The following is a 22798-nucleotide window of genomic DNA, read 5'->3' as shown; positions in this document are numbered from 1 at the left end:
AAAAGTGGTTGTAAGACCATTTTCCAGGTAACGCAAGGTTCCGGGTTCGAGTCCTGTTTCAGCATATCCTTTTAACCTGCCGGGAAGTTCCAACGAAGGTGCATTCGCTCATGTGTTACACGGTGATTTGTTGCCTCCGTGTGAGAGGTTTCGTTGTTAGGAAACAGGCCGTTTTCGGCGGTGTTTGGAGCTATGTTGGCAGCAGGATTAGGGCGCGCACAGCGCTAGCAGCTTGACGCCTTAACCTTGTTTCCTTCCCATCTTAACGGCGGCCACTCTCACCTCGGGAGAAACGCCCGCGCCCCTGTCCACAGCTCGCTGCCTCGCTGCTCGCTGCCGGCTGCAGCACCACCAGATTAGACAGCCACAGCCGCCCCTTGACCGGTTCCGGTCTCTGGCTTGCAGTGTCTGTGCTCATACGGGATTCCGTAGTTCCTCATATGGTCTAACACACATACTCAATCTGTACATTGAGCAAACACTAAAGGAAACCATAGAGAAAGAAATGAAAATACTGTTCAGGGAAAAGAAATTAAAACTTCTAGGTTCGCAGAAACATGGTAATTCCTGAAAGGTATGTTGACGGAATGGACTATGTCTGGAAAAGAGCTTATGAGATGAATGCCAACAAAAGGAAAAGAAGGGTAATGGAACATAGACAAATTAAATCATGCGATGCTGAGGGGATTAAGTTAGGTAATGAAACGCTAAAAGTAGTAAATGAATTGACTACATGGGCAGCAAATAACTGACGATGGTCGAAGTAAAGAGTACAAAGTGCAGACTGACTACAGCATGTAAAGCGTTTCTGAACAAGAGAAGTTTGTTAACATGGAATATAAATTTATGTGTTACAAATTGAAGTTTACAAATTTTCTGGAGTGTGGCATTGTAGAGAAGCAAAAAGTGGACGATATACAGTTCGGATATGAAAGAATGGATGCACTTTAAGTGTGATGCTACAGAAGACTGCTGGGGTTTACACGGGCAGATCGGATAACTAATGGGGAGATAGTGAATCGAACTGGGAATTGAGAAAAGAAATTTGTGGCACAACTTGACTAAAAGAAGGGATAGAGGGGCAAAACAAACTCGGAGGCAGCAAAGATTAGTTGATTTGGTAAAGGAGGGAAGAGGGGCCGGGGGTAAAATTATAGCAGGAGATCAGGGTTTGATTACGGTAAGCGGGTTTTAGCGGGTGTCTATGTCTGTGTGGACAGACTTACACTAGATGGAGTTGTGTGGAGAGATGCATGAAACCCGTCTTAGGGCCGACAACCAAGAGGGGTGTTCAATAAGTAATGCAACACATTTTATTTCTTGGACAATTTCGGTTGCAAAAAAGCGGAATTTCCTGTGGGAAGTCATGGAATATTCCCGCTTCAGGCCCTATAGTTCCATGAAGATGCGACAGGTGGTAACACAATACATAGCCTTCAAAATGGCATCTGTAACGGAGGTGCGTTCCAAAAAGAGTGTTTCTTTTGGCGGAAAACAAGCGCATCGCAGGTATTCATAGGCGCTTCCAGAATGTCTACGAAGACCTAGCAGTGAACAAAAGCATGGTGTGTCGATGAGCGAATCGCCTGGCATCATCGCAACAAGATGGCGCAAACATGTCCGATCTCCCAAGTGCCGACCGGTCGCACGCAGCTCTCTTCTGCAGTGTTGGAACGTGTGGACACACTCATTCGAGGTGATCGACGGATCACAATCAAACACATTGCAGCACAACTGGACATCTCTCTTGGAAGAGCTGGCACACTTGTCGACCAGTTGGGGTACTCAAAAGTGTGTGCTAACTGCATTCGCCGCCGCCTAACAGCAATCCATAAGGAGTAACAAAGGACCATCTGCGCGGAATTGCTTGCGCATTATGAGACTGATCGTGACAATTTTTTGTCGAACATAGTCACACGCTGTAAAACATGGGTTCATCACTTCCAACCGGAAACAAAACGGTAATCCATGGAGTAACACCACACCATCTCTCCTCCAAAGAGAAAGTTCAAGGCGCACCCTCGGCCGGTAAAGTCATGGTGACGGTCTTCTGAAACTCTGCTGGGCTATTCTGTTTGATGTCCTCCCTCATGGGGCAACGATCTACTCTGAAGTGTATTGTGCAACCCTCAGGAAACTGAAGAAACGACTTGTGTTCGTCGACACAACAATACAAACGAACTTCTCATTCTCCATAACAAAGCAAGGCCTCACACAAGTCAGCGCACCCGAGAGGAGCTCACAAAACTTCACTGGACTGTTCTTCCTCATCCACCCTACAACCCGGATCTCGTACCTTCCGACTTCCACCCGTTTGGCTCAATGAAGGATGCACTCCGCGGGAAGCTGTACACGAATGATGGGGAGGTGGGAGGTTATTGATGCAGCAAGACGTTGGTTCCGACGTAGAGTGATACCATGCGGGAATACGAGCCCTCCCAGTAAGGTTGCGTAACGCCGACGCATGGAATAGAGATTATGTTGAAAAACAGGGTTTTGTAGCCAACAGTGTGGGGAATAATGTGGCGTATTGGAATCATGCGTAAAACCAACATACTTTCAGAAAAAAAAACGTGTGTCGCATTATTTATTGAACGCCCATCGTATATGTACGCCCCGCAAAACTGGTTCCTTGTTATCGCAGACTTGAGTTATTTGGCAAACATTCCCCGCCCCTTGTTCGAAGGCAGAACTGAAAGCAATGCAAAAGTGGCCAAACTCCGTTATTCTCTGACGTGGTTCGTTTAAATTCTTCAAAGTCACTTTCACCTCGTCTGTGTCATCAAATTGCTCTCATCGAATCCTGTTCTTCACGAGATCAAACAGAGAAAAGTCTGAAGACATCATAAACGGGATGTATGGCTACGGATCAGCACAGTCCAGCGACCGCCTCATTTGTCGCCGAAGAGAAGTATGGTTGCCCATTGTAACGTTGAATTTGGACTGCACTGAGAGTTCTATGAGATTTTACTCTCGTAAATGCTTCTCTGAACAGTTGTTGTGTCTATTTACTACTTGCTGTTGAAGGAACTGCTCCGTTCCAGAAATGTAAGGAGGATAACACCCTCCTCATACAAAAAGGTGCTCACTCAGATTTCATACAGTCAACTTTATATTAAATGGGGAAGAAGTGTGACGCAATTCCACGGACTGGTTTTCTGTTACTAGATCGAGAATAAATATTTTCATTGACCCTGAGCCCTTTAAGCAGACCACAGCAGACTTCTGCCCTTCTCTTCCTCGAATCAGATGACAACTGTTGGCTCATTAGTCATTTCTCAAATATTTCCGAATGGGTTTGAAAAATCACATTCATAGGAATGAACGAAGTTGCCAATTAAAAATATACCATTCCCAACAGTAAATGAAATTCTAGCTCAGTTTTTAGTAACTTTTAAAATCCCGCGCGATCGACAGTTCTAGAAGAACTAGCCACGATAGCTGTATATCTTTGACCTCTGGGGAAGAACTGGATAGGATTTCACCTGATGATCTTCCTTATTAGTTTGTTCTTGATATTCATAGTGCTGCGCGGAGTGGCCGCGCGGCTTGAGGCGTCACGTCACGGACTGCGAGGCCCCGCCCGTCGGAGGTTCTAGTCATCCCTCGGGAATGGATGTGTGTGTTGTTCTTAACATAAGTTAGTTTAAGTAGTGTGTAAGTCTAGGGGCCGATGACCTAAGCAGTTTGGTCCCTTAGGAATTCACACACATTTGAACATTTTGAATATTCATAGACTCTTTAGTAAACAGAGTTTTGTTGGCAAGCGGGATCCATCGCCTAATGTGGTTTTAGAGATAGTTATATCCTGCCATCATCGCCATGTATCGACGTGTTCTGCGACTATGCGCCAAGCGTCCATGTGACCCTTCTCTCCCCACTGCCTCAACACATTGCTGCACACAGCAGTTGACTCAGTTATGGTCTGTAAGTTTGGAATATTTGTTTGGAGGAAAAAACCTATTGGTTTTTTCTCTTTTGAATGTTAAATCCGTAAATAGTTTTAAGCTGCATATCTATCACGGAGAATCGCCTCTGACCTGGGTACCACGCGATGCAGCTACAAACACGTTTGTCTTTAGGTTTACAGAAAGAAACTGGTTTATTTTCTCCTAGTGTGCCGTTGATTTTCATCCGCCACGGAAGTCGAGAGCACAGCGACCCTTGTATGAGTCTGTCAGTCCCAGACGTACCTCTTCAGTCCAAGAAGTTTAGAGGCTGCATTAATAAAAAATAAATAAAATAAAAAAACCCTGAAATATTAAGACAGCGGTTTTAAAGCTTCAGGTGTTCTAGATAGTCTCCCCCCTCCCATTGAAGTACAAACACGTCAAACTTTCAGAAAAATCCTTCTTTGGGAAATTATTCAGCTCGCGCGTCACATTGACTTGAATGTCGGGTATGTCATCAAGGCCTTAACCTTTCATGTGAATTTCTGTATTCGTCGTTTTGTGGCAGCCTCGTATTAATAACATAATGTCTCGTCACTCGTGATGGTGTTTTCCAGAAAGGAATTGTCCGCGTTTTACATTTCAGCCGAGTGCGGCGGGCGGCCACATGTCGTTGTTTTTGTTCGGGTGTCTGCGTCTGGAATAAACTCCGCATACACGTTTCTCTTCTTCAACACGTTTTGGAGAACGTATTGAAAAATTGATTTAGATGTCCGTGGAGGTATGTACCGTCTATGCAAGTAATTGAAGGCAGTTTGTTTCTTGCCATACGCGTTTTCCTTCTTTTATTTGGGAAGCATTATCAGTGGCGTGTAATCCATGTTTCCTTTTATGCATACAATAAACGTATTATGTGTTACATATAATTTGCTGCTGTGTTACGTTTTGTCGTGTTTTTCTCTTGTTTTTTTATGTTAGAATCAACTTTCGTAGCACAAATTTTGTAATGTGCACTTATCGTTCGGTGTTATTCATGATTTCCAGCGTTGTTAACTCATGCGTGTGGTCCTGGAGATGTATTCGTTAGGTTCCATGCTCCAGCTGGCCGATTTCTGGCGTTCTTTCACCCACATTTGTCACATCGAGTATATCATTTGCACTTGCTCACACGTATGTTGATCACAAAATGGAAAGTGCAGCACGATCTGGAATTTGCGTTGACGATATAGTGTTTTCCTTCAATACAAGGTCAGCTGGGAGTACGACTCTCTTGAATATAAAAAACTGCCCTTCAAATGGTTCAAGTGGCTCTAAGCACTATGGGACTTAACATCTGAGGTCATCAGTCCCCTAAACTTAGAACTACTTCAACCTAACTAACCTAAGCACATCGCACACAGCCATGCCCGAGGCAGGATTCGAACCTGCGACCGTAGCAGCAGCGCGGTTCCGGACTGAAGCGCCTAGAACCGCAAGGCCACAGCGGCCGGCAACTGCCCTTCAGCACTAAAAATTTTTGTTCTCTGGTAGATGTTGTTCATACACATTAAAGTAAATAAAGGTGAGTTATTTCGTTTCATGGAGGTGATGTGGTACTCTACTACGGAAAAGGTGAGAAAATAACTATTCTTTTAATACCACGGAGAAAACTTACACTTCTCAAGGGCGAGTAGGAATTAAATTTAATAAGACCAGAGTAACAGCAGTGATTTTTCATAAGACATTACTGCTGTCAAAGACATACTAAGAATACCCGTCTAAGAATAATTTAAAAATGACAGAACTATTTCTTGTGGGGATGTTTTCATTAACATAAATAGTTTCGTCAAAGTACTGGTGTGTGAATATGAGCATACTTATGCACACTATACTGCAAGGTACGCTGCAGGCTTTTGGCGAGATGGTTCTAACAGGATTTATTGTCTATATTAGTAAATTACTAGCTGAGTACCCGGTATTTATTCCAATCTTCTATTAGACCGTCTCTTCCTTTCCCCTCTCTCTGTCCATCACAAGCTACGCATCCTCCCTGTCCAATTTCTCCTCCTCCCTCTCCCTCTCTCTGTCTACCTCATCCTTCCCCTCTCACTGTTTGTTTCCTACTCTTTCCTTTCTCTGTCGCTCATCCCCTCCACCCTTTCTCTGCCAATTACCTCAGGCCCCGCTCTCTACTCATCTCCTCTTCCCACATCTCTCTGCCTATCTATTCCTCCCCCTGTCGTTTTCAACCTTGTCCTCTTTCCCTTCTCTGTCCATCTCTTCCCCCCCCCCCCCCACCCCCACCCCCCACCCCCTCTCTCTCTCTCTCTCTCTCTCTCTCTCTCTCTCTCTCTCTCTCTCTCTCTCTCTTTTTCTCTTTCTGAACTTTTTACCCGTGGCTTTGCCTGCGTACGCGCATGTCAAATATATTTCACCTATATTTAACATGTTTCAGACGTATTTGTACACATATTTCGCCTTGTTTTTTATTTCGTCTTGCAGTTTTATTTTCACGCAGTTCAATATTTGTGACATCATATCTCCTGAAATGTGTGCTGTAGCAATGACATAATTTTGCAGGTATTTCAGTGGTATATGCTGCTACTGTCTGCGAAATCTATTATTAATAGGGTTAATAGTAAAGAAGTAATAAATTAAAACTTCATGCGTGACATGGCAGCTTTTCGCACATCTCACTGCTTATGACGTCATATGTCCTGAACTACGTGTCGTACAATGACATAATTTTACTGGTACATTCCGAGGTATATGTGAATACTGTCTGCAAACTGCGTCGCGAATATAGGTAGTAGTAAAGAAATAAAAAATTAAAACATCATGCTTCATGCTGCAGTTTTACTGCATGAGCAGCCAAAATGTAGTAAATGAGAGAGATTTTTTTTTCCCCTTTCATCAATTTGTAGGGTCGACAACGAGAAAAAGTTTTTTAAAGACTTAAAATTATGTGTAAAGTTTGGTGAAAGGCATGAAGTGCTCTCTTTCTCAAATACTGGGTGACCTAGTTATGGATATTCGCGTGTCGTTGCATATACTGAGCTTTCACCTAGCTCCCCCCTCTTTTGATAGGGCGGTGGTTCTTACCCCCACAGCGATGACTTCCAGACAGTAAGTGATATGCGTTTTGGTGAAATCGGTCCAGTGGTTTAAGAGGAGATGTTGAAAACACACACACAAATATATACGTACATCCAGTTTTATAATATGTATACATGTTTGCATTTAAATTAAACAGAATGTCTGTCATAAAAAGTAAGTTGTATGGTTGCCTTGCCTGATCACCTCGATGCCATACCTTCAGCATCAATGAAAAAACTATATAATAAATTGTAGCTTACCTATTATCAGACACGATGCCAGCAAATACGGCAGAATAACAATTTGTAGCCACGACACACTTACGGCAGTCCATGTCTGTCGTTGACTGGATGATGCCGCACTACACTGTATCCGGGGATAAAATTAATTCCAGTTAAGCACACAACAGTCAAACAAACGCCAGATATCTTTCGTTCGTTAGTGCATGTATAATGCATGTGCATTTCGTATTTCGATGAAATTTTAAATTTTTTAAAACGGTTCCCTTTTGAATTATCGTTGTTTTTACTGAACAGACGATACTCTATAGTATCATCATGACTTCAAAATGAGACGACAAGAATTAAAAATATTCGCCCAGCGTGGGGCTCGAACCCACGACCCTGAGATTAAGAGTCTCATGCTCTACCGACTGAGCTAGCCGGGCAGACGTCCTTCATGTAACAAGATCTTGCAGAAGTTGCTGTACTCCAGTCCAGGTAGAACGTGGACAATTTTTTAAAAAAAGTATTTAATAATAGTTGAATAATGAAAATCTTTATCGGATTGTATAATTATGTAAAAATGGGCTTAAAATAGTCTCATTTGTGATCGTATTCTAAGGCACATAGGTAACAATATGAAACTTCATATTTTAACAATTTGTGTTTAATTTCGTATAAAGCAGCAACATGCGCTTAGTATAAAATATCAGATTTTCTCGAGAGATCATTGAAACTCTCGTCATACCCAAACAAACATTTGAAAATTGCATGTTTTGGTTCACGGGCGGGTCACACTGAGAAGGGTAGCAAGTGGACTCGCTAATTACACTGGCGTCGCACGGCACGCGAGAACGACAGCTTTACTTTCGCTCCGGAGGAAGGCGTATCCGCATTTTTGCGCCGAGCGGAAATATCACCGCCAGCGGTGGGGACTGAAACCGGTACCTAAGCTGCAGCGACCTGCCACGTTTAACACAGAGACTGCACCTAGCCTCAAGCAGGCCATCGCACTGTCAAAGGCAAATATTTTTGACACTAATTTTATGTCGTAGTCGAGGAATACTGTGTTAAGACGACATAACTCATCAAATCGCCTTTGTTTAAGTGTCATTATTTGTGACAATATCGAGCTCATTGCAAAGAACAAACCACAAAAATCAGATTGCTACTGTGCCTGGTCGATTCCTGCTCCAAACCATCTAATAAGAAATTCGCTGTGAAGTCTCTATATAAGATAAAAGTGATAAAGATGACGCAGGGAGAGTGACACCACATTTCCAAGAAATTCCTTAGTAGACGTTGTTGTTGTTGTTGTTGTTGTTGTTGTAACCGCTGGTGAGATCAGTTTACTCGCAAGTTTTTGTACTTCAGGAATGGAAACTAGAGGAGAGATTTAATAAATTAGAACCAAGTCAATTGAAGGAAACTTTTCACGATTTTTAGTAGCAAGTACTAGTAGATACGGACCTGGTAGCTTATAATTCACATTTAGATTGTGGAATAGAAATGTTGTAGGTTATGTGGTCGAATAATGGCTTCTTTCGCTAACATCTTTGCTGAAAATGGGGGTGCAGCATCTGTCGCTATGGAAACAGACAGATGACCCAGCCTTACTCTGGGACAGATACCGCGATATTTGCACAGCTAACAGAAGTCTATACGATTTTATTTTACAGAAAAATGTCGAGAAAACGCATTAGGACAACAGACAGGGGAAAATGGACTGCAGAAGATCTAATAGAGGCCGTGAGTCTAGTCGAAGAAAATGTTGTGCTAAAAGGAAAGCAGCTCGAAAGAAAAATATACCAGAACGAACATTAAGGAGAAGACTTGCCACGCACAATTTCAAGAAAACCGGGTCTGGACCATCATTATACTTGGTTGAGATTCAGAAAGGAAGTTAGTTGGCCATGTAAAGAAACTGCAAGCATGTGGCTTTGCTCCCAAACCGTCAGACCTCAGGCAAATAGCTTTCAATTTAGCTGATCAGATGGGACTGAAGCTTCTCTCATTTTTAGAACGCAATGCAGACTTAAAACATCAGAAAAGCCACAGCGTTTGGAGTGAACAGAGACGAAGTCAGTTCTTGCTTTGATCTACTGACAAAAACGTTGACAGAAAACGGTCTTTTGGATAAACCAGGTAGTACCTACAACGTAGACGAAACTTGTCTACAGTTACACAATGAGCATTAGAAGGTTGTGGCGGTAAAAGGAAGCAGATGTCCGTGTTACTACTTCTACTGTAAAAGGAGAGACAATAACAGTTATTGCGGGCTGCAATGGTGAGGGAAATTTCTTACCACCTTACTGTATTTGCAAAGTGCTAAATAAAAAACAAGGCACTGAAGACAACATACCTCCAGGATCAATTGTTATCAGAAGAGAATCCGTTTATATCAACACTGATATTTTCATGGATTGGTTCAAAAAACACTTGGCCCTGCTCTGCTTCTGCTAGATGGTCATGCCTCTCATATGAATTCTGTCACCCTTTTGGATCTGTCTGTTGAGAATGAAGTGCCGATAGTTTGTTTGCCTAGTCATACAACACACTTTTTTACAGCCACTGGACCGATCATTTTTCAAGCCGCTAAAATCTTCCTTTAAAGAAGCTTTTTATTCACGGATTGTAGCTAATGGAAGCAAAGGAAGAAGTATTACAAGACAGCAGTTTGGAGAGTTGCTCTTCAAAACGTGTACTAGTGCTGCAACTGTCCATATTAATGTCCCGGATTTCGAGCTACTGGAATTATCCCGCTTGATAGAGCAGAAATTCCTAACCATGTCTTTGTTTTAGACATTAGTAATACTCAGACTGAGCTCCCAACTACTGAAGATGTCTCTAATGATTTGGTTCCACATCAGCCATCAATATCACCGCCTGAAAAATACTTGTTAACAGGACACCCTTCTGATTGCAAACATTGCACAAATTTGGCTACTGTTCGACCAACTGCGCACGGTAGTTGCCGTTCAACTGAAATCTCAGTGGCTGCTCATGGAAAAACTCCATCAAAATTGCTGGAACAGGTTTCACCTATTCTTGCACTACCTCAGAGAAGTAAATCCAAAAGAAAACATTCAGCAATGAATCTAACATGCGACGAGTTTATAGCAACAAAAAGAAAGAAAAGCAGTGAAGGAAAGAAGAAAGGAAAAGCCGGTGCACAAAAATGTAGCAGCTGAAAGAAATCAAATCCCCAAAACTAGAGGAAAGAAACCTCCAAAGAAACGTCTGTTTGAAGACACAATTTCTAAATAAGATGATAATGATGTTTCCCTACACAATAGTTCCTGCGATGAATTAAATTTTGAAGAAAACGAATGTGTAGAGTGCCTTGAACTTCATCAAGAAAAGTCGTCTAGCTCTAACTGGATTCAGCGCGTAGGATGTTCTTGATGGTTTCATGAATCATGCTCTCACTACGAGAACGTGTGTTGTTGTGTGGACGATTTAAAAATAAACATGAAAAACAAAAATCAAAAATGAATGTCATGCTCAATGTCTTTTGCAATTGTCCATCTGCCCCTCTCTTCTGCGGCATCTTGTCTGCCATTTAATATTTTTTTGAAATTTACAAGCCATTGTACGAGTATATCATAAGAATGTTTCTTCGTTATAGAATTTTTTTGTAATACGATCATTTCTGTAACAATAAACAATGTTCAGACCACCAAGCTTGTCTAAATCTATAGCGATTTAAGTGTATATGTATTGGTAAGAATTAATTTGAAAAAATATGCGGCTTTTGTCTCGTCTTTACCTTAAGTTTTGGCAATCAGCATGTACCACACTCTGCCCTTATCTGAGCTGGAGAACGGTGTCCCACAAGATAGTGTTTTAATTGTAACTGCCAGCATCACGCCAGAAGTTATATGTCCTGCCCAGTATTGCTTGTTTGTCGACGACTCCTGTGCCTTTTGTTCCTCCTCAAGCCTTTCAACAACAAGTCACCAGTTGCAAGAACGGACAGAGAAGAGGGATCTGAATTCTCGAACGAGAAGTTTGTGTGCCTTCTTTTTAACCGTTCACATTCTGTCTTAAACTTACCTGTGTTGAACATGAGGGATGGTATTCTTAATTTTACAGATACAGTAAGCTTTCTGGGCCCCACGTTTGATTTCTTAACTTACATAGTTGTCACACTTTATGGACCAGGAAAGATGGTCCCTCTAAGCACTCACTATTTTAAGATGTCTTAGTCATAATTCACGGGGAGCAGACCGAATTGTCTTCTCCAGTTTTACAGAACTTCCGTGCGATCTTTGATTGTTTAAAGGTGCATGGTGTATGGGTCTAAAAGACCGTCCCAAACCGATCCTTTGTGATGAGGCTGGTACCACCGCTTCAGATGAGGTGACAACTCTTCATTATACGACAGGTCTATAAACCAATATCCACGCCAACACACCTGCATTCCCTGTTATTGCTCAGCCACCTGTCGAAAGGCTTTTTCACCACCGACAACAAATTTACAGTTTTACAACAACGTGAATTCGCTGTGAAGTATTGACTTTGGAGATGGGTGTCGTTGGTTTTACAGTTTTACAGCAAGGTTGGAGCAGATCTCAAGCTTGGCTCATACAGAGGCCCAGAATTTTTTTAGACTTAGCGAATTTTAAGACAGATTGCACTCAAGATTTTACGTTTCAGTCTTTTTAAGATTTTAGATAGGCATCACAGTTTTATAGTTGAGAATACTGAAGGTTCCAAACAAGGGAATTCCACTGGTTGATCATTAGTGTTCCCCGATCGTGTCTTCAGGATTCACCTTCCTCGTGGATATACATTATTTACTGCAGAGCTCCATTCGATCCTGAAGGTACGGGAGCAAATGAGGCGTCTTCAGGGGAAACAGTTTGTTACACATCTATCTGATTAGTTCTGATGGCAATAGATTGGTAATTTGTAATTGCGTTAAAGCTAGTAATATTTGTTTTTGTTTCAGTTGTGTAAGTATTAGCACTCAGTCAAATTATATTGCTGGTTAAGAAGCATGCAGATAGATGTAATATGCTCTATAAGGTTCTCGAGCTTGATGTCAAATTTATCTTTCCACGGTTTTAGAAACTTTAATGAGGCTATTCTCCATAAGTGGTGATCGGCGTCGAATGCACAATAAACGATCCGATATGAAACCCAAGAACACTGTAAAGAACTATTACTTTGCTGTTTGTCTATGTAAGACGCATATATTAACCTGAAACCGCACAAACTGTTTTTCCATGAGGTGTATATGTACATCAGATTTTCAAGTGGAGCCAAGATGTGGTATTTAATGTTTTGCGGAATTGCATAAAACTACCAGTTAGACATTATTGTCAGTTTTTCAATTTTTCAGTAATAATATTTTAATCGCCAGATATACAGTTACGGCATAATCTGTTCTAGAGGTTGACTGTGCAATTTTATTCCAGTCTATTGTAATAAGTACGAGTACTTGCACTAAGAAGAGCAATTGAAATAACAAGTTCACGAGTAAAATAACTACAAATTAAGTCACACTTCGGCGTAAAATCATTTATCCTATCGGTTGAAAGTGAAAGGCACGCAATACCGTTTCCGCGACGAATGATTTCGTAACTCTTGCAATTAGAGAATATATTCTTCCTAGAATTTGGCATCGATAAGCCTAGCGTGGTAAGAAAGACAAAAGATGGTGGCTGGCTTCTTAGTAGTACCTGTATTACAGTAAAACAGAAAGTCATCGGTAAATGCGGTGTTGATGATGTATCGTAACGTAACAGCTACTGTTACTGTGATTACATGCACTCTTTGACTACATTTGTAAACATGTTTTCTCTATACTTTGCTACAAGGTACGGCAAGAATCTAGTGAGCGTGCTTTTCTGTACTAAAATGTCCATTATCCCACCAGCTCCACCATCACTCTCTTTGAGCGTCGCAGATGTGATTTTCTACAGAAATGTCACGCTGGTGTTCAGCCGCTTTACGTCAGCACAGAAACGTTTATCTCTGGTAAAGAGCTTCATTCAATGATACGTGATTTTACCAGCGTACAGCCAACACTTAACGATTTCCATCAGTTGTACCTTTCTATCTCACAAAGAAAAGGACGTTGGAATCGTGAATAATTGTGAAGTTAAATGACTGTTTCATTCGCAATACTTCATTGCGCACTGTCTTGCAGTTAACTTTTGTGTGTTACTGTTCTTGAAAATTGATAATTAAATCAGCGTAGTCACTATCACAATGAAATTTGTGATTATCAAAGATTCTTTTCTGTTTTCATCTAGTATCACAGTAATCCTTTGCAAAAAGATAGTGCCAGAAACATTCAGACTATATATGGCGTTAGGGGTAAAGATACCAATATTGTGATAACTGGAACCTTAGTATGTATCCGCTCCAGTGTGTTGGTTGTTTTTTTCTTTCCATCTAATAGTCTTCCTGCAAACACGTTACATAACTTACTACGTGACGTGTTGTACACGACTGTGACTGCGCCACGAAGTGGTCTACGCCTGTCAGTATACACAGGTCAGCCAGGACATCATGACCACCTTCCTAATAACCGGCATGTCCAACTTTGGCAGAAAGTTTCATAATTTCCGGGGAGAGGGGCGATCAGCTCTGACGCCACATTCAATCACATCCCAGATGTGTGCGATCGGGTTCAGATCTGGTGATCTGGGGCAGCCAGCACATCAATTGGATCTCTCCACTATGTTCCGCGGACCACTCAGTCACACTCTTGGCCTTGTGACATGATCCATTATCTTGATAAAAAATGCCACGGCCCTCGGGAAATATGAGAGTCACGGAGGGGTGTACATGGTCTGCAACTAGTGTACGATACTCCTTGGGCGTCATGGTGCCTTGCACGAGCTCCACTGGACCATGGATGCCCACATGAATGTTCCCCAGAGCCTAATGGAGCAGACGCCAGCTTGTCTCCGTCCCGTAGTACACGTGTCAAGGAGCTGTTCCCTCCAAGACGAAGGATTCGTGCCCTTCCATCGGCGTGATGAAGAAGGTATCGGGATTCATCAGACCATGCAACGCTGTGCCACTACACTAACGTCCAGTGACGATGGTCGCCTGCCCATTTCAGTCGTAGTTACCGATGTCACTGTGCTAACATTGTCACCTTTGGTAAAACTCAGATCGATTGCGCCCCTTCCCCATTCTACAAACGGACAGCACGCTCACTGATATTACACGCACCGAGCGTGTGTCTGACTGGCAGTCATTCCTCGCTAGGTGACGCTGCTAGGTCGGTGGTCATAATGTTCTGACTGATCAGTGTAGACTGTTAGTTTTGTTTCCACGCGTCGGCACTTTAGTACCTGACAAGCTGCCCAGCGGTAAATAAACATTAATGGCTTCCTTTGCCACACGTATTTTGAGATACTAACCAACGTAAAAACAGCTATAATTCTTAGTCTGCAAATGAAGTAAATACCGATGTAATATTGTTTATTACACTGCCCTCAGTCATCAATAGAAATATCTGCGCCCGCATCTCGTGGTCGTGCGGTAGCGTTCTCGCTTCCCACGCCCGGGTTCCCGGGTTCGATTCCCGGCGGGGTCAGGGATTTTCTCTGCCTCGTGTTGGCTGGGTGTTGTGTGCTGTCCTTAGGTTAGTTAGGTTTAAGTAGTTCTAAGTTCTAGGGGACTGATGACCATAGATGTTAAGTCCCATAGTGCTCAGAGCCATTCGAACCATTTTAGAAATATGTGCAATAACACCCCTAATACTCTGTATATCACAAGCTTGTCCCTCTGTGGTTATTTGACACTGCTGAGTATTTTCCTGGCTTTATTCAAGTGTTGCTTATTATGTGTTGACACTTTTGTTTGTTGTTAGATTTTGCCCTTGTCTAAAATGTGTTCATTGAAAATAAATTATTTCTTTTTGCTACCCTTGTGAGAAGCAGCCATTCATTGCCCAGGTTTGACCTTCGTAAGTGTCAAGTTAACGTGTTGGTATACCGTAAGTTGATAGGTTCACGAATGGCTCAGACTTCTTGATACCACAAATCCTTCACGCAGTCAGGGACACACGCAGCTCGTACTGGCAGAATATCTACATTTTACACGCCATTAGTCATCGAAACGTCAAAATGTTGGAATACGGTATCTCAGAAAGATAATATGCCAACATATAGTGCAAGGGATGCGCGGAATCCCATCAAATTGAAACTAGGTGCCTCATATCTCCCTAACGACAGATAAGTAAAATTGTGAGCAGATGGTTTAAGCATCCACATCTACATCTATGTGATTACTCTGCTACTCACAATAAAGTGCCTGGCAGAGGGTTCAATGATCCACCTTCATGCTGTCTCTCTACCGTTCCACTCTCGAACGGTATGCGGGAAAAACGAGCACTTAAGTTTTTCCGTGCGAGTACTGATTTCTCTTATTTTACCGTGATGATCATTTCTCCCTATGTAGGTGGGTGCCAACAGAATGTTTTCGCAATCGAAGGAGAAAACTGGTGATTGAAATTTCATGAGAAGATCCCGTCGCAACGAAAAACGCCTTTGTTTTAATGATTGCCACTCCAATTCACGTATCATGCCTGTGACACTATCTCCCCTATTTCGCGATAATACACAACGAGCTGCTATTCTTTGTACTTTTTCGATGTCATCCGTCAGTCCCACCTGATGCGGATCCCACACCTCGCAGCAGTACTCCAGAATAGGGCAGACAAGCGTAGTGTAAGCAGTCTCTTTGGTAGACCTGTTGCACCTTCTAAGTGTTCTGCCAATGAATCGCAGTCTTTGGTTTGCTCTACCCACAATATTATCTATGTGATCGTTCCAATTTAGGTAATCCCTAAGTATTTAGTTGAATTTACAGCCCTCAGATTTGTGTGACTTATCGCGTAATCGAAATTTAGCTGATTTCTTTTAGTACTCATGTGAATAACTTCGCACTTTTCTTTATTCAGGGCCAATTGCCACTTTTCGCACCATACAGAAGCACGACTAAGTTTGTTTCCAGAGGTCTTCTATCCCATCTCAAACCGACTGCTTGCACCTTGCGACCTAGTATTATTCCGGGCATCTATCTTAGCACTACAGTGTTGTCAGTGGATAGCGCTAGGGTTATCCTTGTCCGGAACACGCAAATTGAAATCTCGTAACGTGCTTTCCAGAGTGTATTCAGTCTAGTGTTGTGGATCGCCAGGGTCAGTGGCCGACAGGTGTAGCTGGGCTGAACTTTTTCCGTCCACAGTGCGCGGGCCACTGCAGATGCGTATCTGCAGTGATTCGTTACGCGCGAGGGAAGCTTTCTGCAGCCGCTAGCTACGGAGACTTCCTGTTTTCTACGACGTTCGCCGCCAAACCTGTTCACCTTTCATCCCGTCGCTAGAGCGGACGAGCTGGAAAATCCGCAAGGGCGCGGACCCTCTTCTTTGCCAAACCTAACCTCTCACATACTTGTGTGTTTCCGCAAACTCTACACGTAAGCGTTTCGTAATCGTGTAGTTCCGTCACCTGCGGTCTGCGAGTCCTCAGTGGCGAAATTGCAGTCATTATTGGATATACAGAGTGAACCAGAACTCCAACGACAAATTTTCAGTGTTTGTTCAGAGGTAACTTCTGAAAGTATTGGTATAAGGGACCCACGATCTCCGGCGTATCATTACACAGTTATTGTACTCCATGTGAATTCGTGTCGCAATTAGTTTTGCATCTGTGTCCAACTGAAAATAGTGCACAACAGTGCAAATGTCGACGGTATACTATGTGTATCTTGTTTCCATTCTCTCACGGTACCTTTTGTTGACAACAGGCAAGATCTATATGGTGACTAAAGTGGAAACTGACTATGATTTAAGGAAAAGTGTGAGTTCATTCACATGACTGCTACCAGAAATCCGTGAAATTTCGGTTTCACGATAAATCAGACAAATCTAAAAGCCGTCAGTTCAAGTAAAATGTAAATGTAAATGTGTGACTAGGGCCTCCCGTCGGGTAGACCGTTCGCCGGGTGCAAGTCTTTCGATTTGACGCCACTTCGGTGACTTGCGCGTCGATGGGGATGAAATGATGATGATTAGGACAACACAACACCCAGTCCCTGAGCGGAGAAAATCTCCGACCCAGCCGGGAATCGAACCCGGGCCCTTAGGATTGACCTTCTGTCGCTCTGACCACTTTTTTTTTTTTTAATTTTGTTCGATAATATTCGTTGCGTTTGGTCTGGGCGGGCGTCATAGGACATCCGTTCAAGTTGATCGTTGATTCCTTTACCCGGTTTTTTTATTACAGAGGGCCAGCGCCTCTCTGGCCGAACACACTAAGTTACGGTGCCGGCGTATCACTCAGCTACCGGGGTAGGACAGTTCAACAAAATACCTAGGAATTACAATTACGAACAGCTTAAATTGCAACGATCACATACGTAATGTTGTGGGGAAGGCAAACCAAAGGCTACGTTTTACTGGCAGAACAGTCAGACTAAAGAGATTGCCTACACTGCGCTTGTCCGTCGTGCACTAGAGTATTGCTATGCATTATGGGAGCCTCACCAGATAGGTTTGACGGAGGACATCGAAGAAGTCCAAAGAAAGGCAGCTCGTTTTGTATTATCGCGAAATAGAGGAGAGATTGTCATGGATATAATTGGCTGGTCGGGGTGGCAATCATTAAAACAAAGGCGTTTTTCGTTAGGATGAGATCTTTTCACAAAAAATTAAATCACCAGCTTTGTCCTCAGTACGAGAAACTATTTTATAGTTGCCAACTTACATAGGGGGAAATGATCATCGTAATAAAATAAGACATCCGAGCTCGTACGGTGAGATTTAAGTCACCATTTTTCCCACGCGCTGCCAGACGGTAGAGCAGTAGACAAAAGGTTTGATGGCGGTTCGAAGAACCCTCTGCCAGGCACTTAACTGTGAACTACAGAGTAGTCATGTAGATGTAGATGTCGTAATGCCCTCTTTAACGCGTTGCCCTGAAGTTTGGATTCGGTCCTGGGAGCAGTGTTAAGTTGTACGTTAACACTGATATGCAGCAGTAATATGGATAGGTTTACTGACGAAGAGTTAGCCAATATGCACCTCGTGTGTGGGTCCACTAAATGCAATGGACGAATGACACTACGACGCTGTGCCGAGCTGTTCTCGCACCTGACGAAGAGTTAGCCAATACGCACCTCGTGTATGGGTCCACTAAATGCAATGGACTAGTGACACTACGACGCTATGCCGAGCTGTTCTTGCACCGACGATAACCACATCAGTGTACTTTTCCGGCGGGGGCCGTTATATTGTGTTGCACGTTTTCGTTGTAGCATATTGCAGGCTTCTTCACTGTTGTCAGGGTGTTTTCAGAGAAACAATGGTGATTGCGGTAACAAATCGACCACGTCATAATTACGTTATTACTCTGTAACGAGCCGCCAGAGACCGTTGGTTAGGGATGGAGGTTATTGCTGAAACAACGGGTTTTCAGTTATATCACTTCTTTTTTCAAAGCCAGTTCAAGCGGGGCGTTAAACCGCTCAAAGTAACCAATTTTTGAAATAACCGACTTTCGGTTGTTTATTCTTATTATTTCCTGTAATAAATGTAGAACTCTAACAAAAGCTGAAAAATTTTGACTCCCTCAGTTTCAAGACACACAGAATCGTAATACTAAATTAAATAGGCAAATAAAAGGAAACTTAGTCCGTCCATCGTTCGCTGTTTTATATCGGGAAGGGATAAGTGGTTGAATATTACAAAAAATAGCTAGCACTCTCATGTTAATTCTAATTTTTTGAAACTCTGTTCAAAAATCATGTTGTAATCGAGGATCTAACCACAGTTTGGACCTTAGGAATAATCAATGGTAAGGGGTGAAAACTGAGGTTGAAGAACTTTATTTTTCGTGTTAATTTGTCCAGTTTCAAGGGCTACAGCAGATAAAAGCACATTGCTTATTCACAGGAAAGAGATCAGCTACTTTCAATTTTCATTGTAAACTATGAATGAATTGTTAAGTTATAAGTTTTCTTCTTATATAATGTCACAAGTTTGACTCCTCCAATTCTTAATCTTTTGAAGTAAATGAAGCATTATAGGCGTGTTTCATTGGTACTGCACTTCGTAAAATACTTGCACACTAAGGATGGTGCCATTCTGCAGTAAGACTAATGTCCAACCACGACAGCGTGAAACTGCCATATAGGCCAGATGAGGCAAGTCTCGCACACTGCATGGATTCGTGTACAATCCAGTGGACTACGCCACATGGTAACAGTACATTACTGTCTCAGCAATGGTATACCAGTTCTTATGTCATGTGTTTGTTGTTCGTTTTTGTCGCCATCGTTATTAAAATAGCTCTGATCACTCCTCTTCCCATTTTCTATAATAACGCAATATTTCAAAGTAATCGAAATTTTACGAACAAAAATTACTCGTTTTTTTTAAAAAAAAGGTTTATTTAAAAACCAAAAATGTTAGCACTGTTGCCATGGATAATCGATATTTCGATGTTTTTACCTGGTTATAAGTTTTCTTCTTATATAATGTCACAAGTTTGACTCCTCCAATTCTTAATCTTTTGAAGTAAATGAAGCATTATAGGCGTGTTTCATTGGTACTGCACTTCGTAAAATACTTGCACACTAAGGATGGTGCCATTCTGCAGTAAGACTAATGTCCAACCACGACAGCGTGAAACTGCCATATAGGCCAGATGAGGCAAGTCTCGCACACTGCATGGATTCGTGTACAATCCAGTGGACTACGCCACATGGTAACAGTACATTACTGTCTCAGCAATGGTATACCAGTTCTTATGTCATGTGTTTGTTGTTCGTTTTTGTCGCCATCGTTATTAAAATAGCTCTGATCACTCCTCTTCCCATTTTCTATAATAACGCAATATTTCAAAGTAATCGAAATTTTACGAACAAAAATTACTCGTTTTTTTTAAAAAAAAGGTTTATTTAAAAACCAAAAATGTTAGCACTGTTGCCATGGATAATCGATATTTCGATGTTTTTACCTGGTTATAAGTAAAAAACAAAAAAAAAATATCTATTGTAACCGAGACCAGACAAATACCGAAAAATACCAGTTATTTAGAACGAAAATAACGGTATGGGTTTTAACCGGTCGATTTTTCCCGTTCCTACTGTTCGTCCCTTGCACCAAAATACTCAAAAGATAACTTGAACAGCCTCTGAAAGTTTGTCACTAGAGTGCTGGTTGGCTCTGTACTCGCATATATTTAATTTAATCCGTTACAGTTAGCACCCTCCCGAGCAACTGAAAGAGAGGTAGCTACTGTGCCCGCGCCAGGAGAATTCGGGACAGATCGTAGGGATGTCAGCTGGCGCCGACATTACAGCAACACAACTGCCAACAATGGCCCACTTACCATGCTAACAATGAGGCAGCTGATGTTTGTCGCTGGGTCCTGGCTGCTCGTGCTTGCACATGCGCACGGGACACTTCCATCTTACCGCGCTCTTGTCCCTTTCACAGCAGACAAGTCACGGTACGACCACAGTAGTAATCACACGCGACAAAACGTAAGCAACCCCTTACAGACATCACGCTAATTCTTTGCAAACTCACCTCTAGCTTCGATAATGGTCTCGATTCGGCGAGGAAGAGATTCCAAAAGTGCCTTCACCATACTCAGCTGAAGCTGCAGATCTGGCTGATGCTGTAGATCTATCAGTTTACGAGGATGTTGACTGCTACGTATAATCTGCTGTTTCAAATGGTCTCACACCTTTTTAATGGAATTAAAATCTGAAGATCAGGCGGGACATTCTAGGTACGAAAGGGTGCCCAGTGTTCGGCAAACCAGGAACGTATGTGTGCTATCCTGTGAACACGCCTTTGTCTTATTGGAAGACAGATGTATCGGTTGATATTCACAATAACCAGAATGAACGGGCCCAAGTGCGGACATGTCCGAAAGAACAGACACTGTTTTGATCCTGCAGCCACCATGAATCGAGACACAAAGGAATTAAAGACATTAGCTGCCAATAGGCTTTGATTCGTGTCAGCGGTGCAAGTTGAAAATTTGTGCTAGACTGGGATTCAAACTTGGGTCTCCTGCATTGACCACTACGCCATCCGGACACAGTGGCCACCACAACCGCACAGACTATCCAAGTACACCGCCCGTCAGACCCAAATTTTCAACTTACACCACACACTGCTGATGTAGTGCTCCTGCTCATTGCGTCATTATTCGCGGCATCTCGCCGATTCTAGTAAGAGTTCGAGCTTGGCGTGTATCTGCACTGAAGGGATCATTGGCTGTATCTTCTTTCGGACACGTCCGAAAGAACAGTCAACCACCTACGTAGCGATGACGACCAATGACCCATAGGGGCCGGCCGGAGTGGCCGAGTGGTTCTAGGCGCTACAGTCTGGAACCGCGCGACCGCTACGGTCGCAGGTTCGAATCCTGCCTTGGGCATGGATGTATGTGATGTCCTTAGGTTAGTTAGGTTTAAGTAGTTCTAAGTTCTAGGGAACTGATGACCTCAGAAGTTAAGTCCCATAGGGCTCAGAGCCATTTGAACCACTTTTTTGTGATCCCTAGGGTGCAGATGCATACCATTCTCGAACTGTCACGGGAATCGGCGGAATGCCGCGAGTAACGAGGCTAATCAACAGGGGCACTTCGTCAGTAGTGTGAGGTATAAGATTTGTGTCTGCCCGGAGGCGTGCTAGAGTAGTTCATGCAGCTGTGGCGGCTACTCCGGAGGTCTCATTCTGCCTTGGCCGCCAAGCAAGCATGTCATTGTTTACGTATTCGCTCCTCTGCAGCGTCGCAACTGTTGGAGAGTTTATTGCATCAGTGGTGTTTGTGCCTTTGTGTGTGTGACATCGTCGTTGTCTCGTTTCGTCCTTCGATCGGTGTGCGTGCGTGCGTGTGTGTGTGTGTGTGTGTGTGTGTGTGTGTGTGTGTGTGTGTGTGACAGTGGACTAGTTCGCTCCTGTTTGTTTGTCATGGCGTCCAAGAGTGTTTCACGGAAAGGTACTGTAAGTTTCTGGTTTGACAAGTCGAGGCGTAACGTGCAGCTCCGTTCTGTAGAAATCCATGACTGGTTGGTTGATACTTGTCATGTTGCTTCGAACCAAGTGCATGCTGCCTATTTTGATACTGAGAATTATGTTTTCCTTGCGAAATTTGTAGATCACCTACAAGTAGACAAGTTCCAGTTCGAGCATAGTACACAGGTTCCCTTCCGGCATAGAGATTGTTCGGTCAATATGGTGCTGCTTGCGAATGCGGCCTTTGAATATACGAACGTTAGAATATTTAGTATTCCTCTGTAGGTAGATGATATTTACCTTAAGCAAGTGTTGACCCAATACGGTGACGTGAGAGGCATTCACCGGGAGCGTTGGTCAAGTCAACTCAAGCTACAATGTTATAGCGCCATGCGTTCTGTGGAACTGCAAATCAAAACAATATTCCGCCTGATTTGCAAGTTTGTTTCTATTGCAATCATGTTACGTGCAGAGGACAGCTGGGGACCTGTTTTCTGTGCAACGAATGTGGCCATCTCCGAATTACCTGCCCGCGGAGAGTTTGTTTTACGGTCTTCCTTGGAACAGCGCCGCAAGCTAATGTTTGCTGACCTTGTCCCCTCTAG

General features: G+C 42.9%; 1 protein-coding gene and 1 non-coding gene across 2 annotated transcripts in view; one reads left to right on the top strand and one right to left on the bottom strand.

The window, feature by feature from the left end:
* Positions 1–22798, top strand: part of LOC124555404 (pancreatic triacylglycerol lipase-like) — a 452049-nt gene that overhangs the window by 252766 nt on the left and 176485 nt on the right. The gene's annotated exons all lie outside the window — the stretch shown is intronic.
* On the bottom strand, positions 7560–7632 carry Trnak-cuu. Its single transcript has one exon. It is a non-coding gene; the product is annotated as a tRNA-Lys (tRNA).

This window comes from Schistocerca americana, chromosome X (genome assembly GCF_021461395.2).
Source record: "Schistocerca americana isolate TAMUIC-IGC-003095 chromosome X, iqSchAmer2.1, whole genome shotgun sequence".
Taxonomy (NCBI): domain Eukaryota; kingdom Metazoa; phylum Arthropoda; class Insecta; order Orthoptera; family Acrididae; genus Schistocerca; species Schistocerca americana.
The sequence above is the reverse complement of the archived record's forward strand: the minus strand, read 5'-3'. Positions and strand labels throughout refer to the sequence as shown.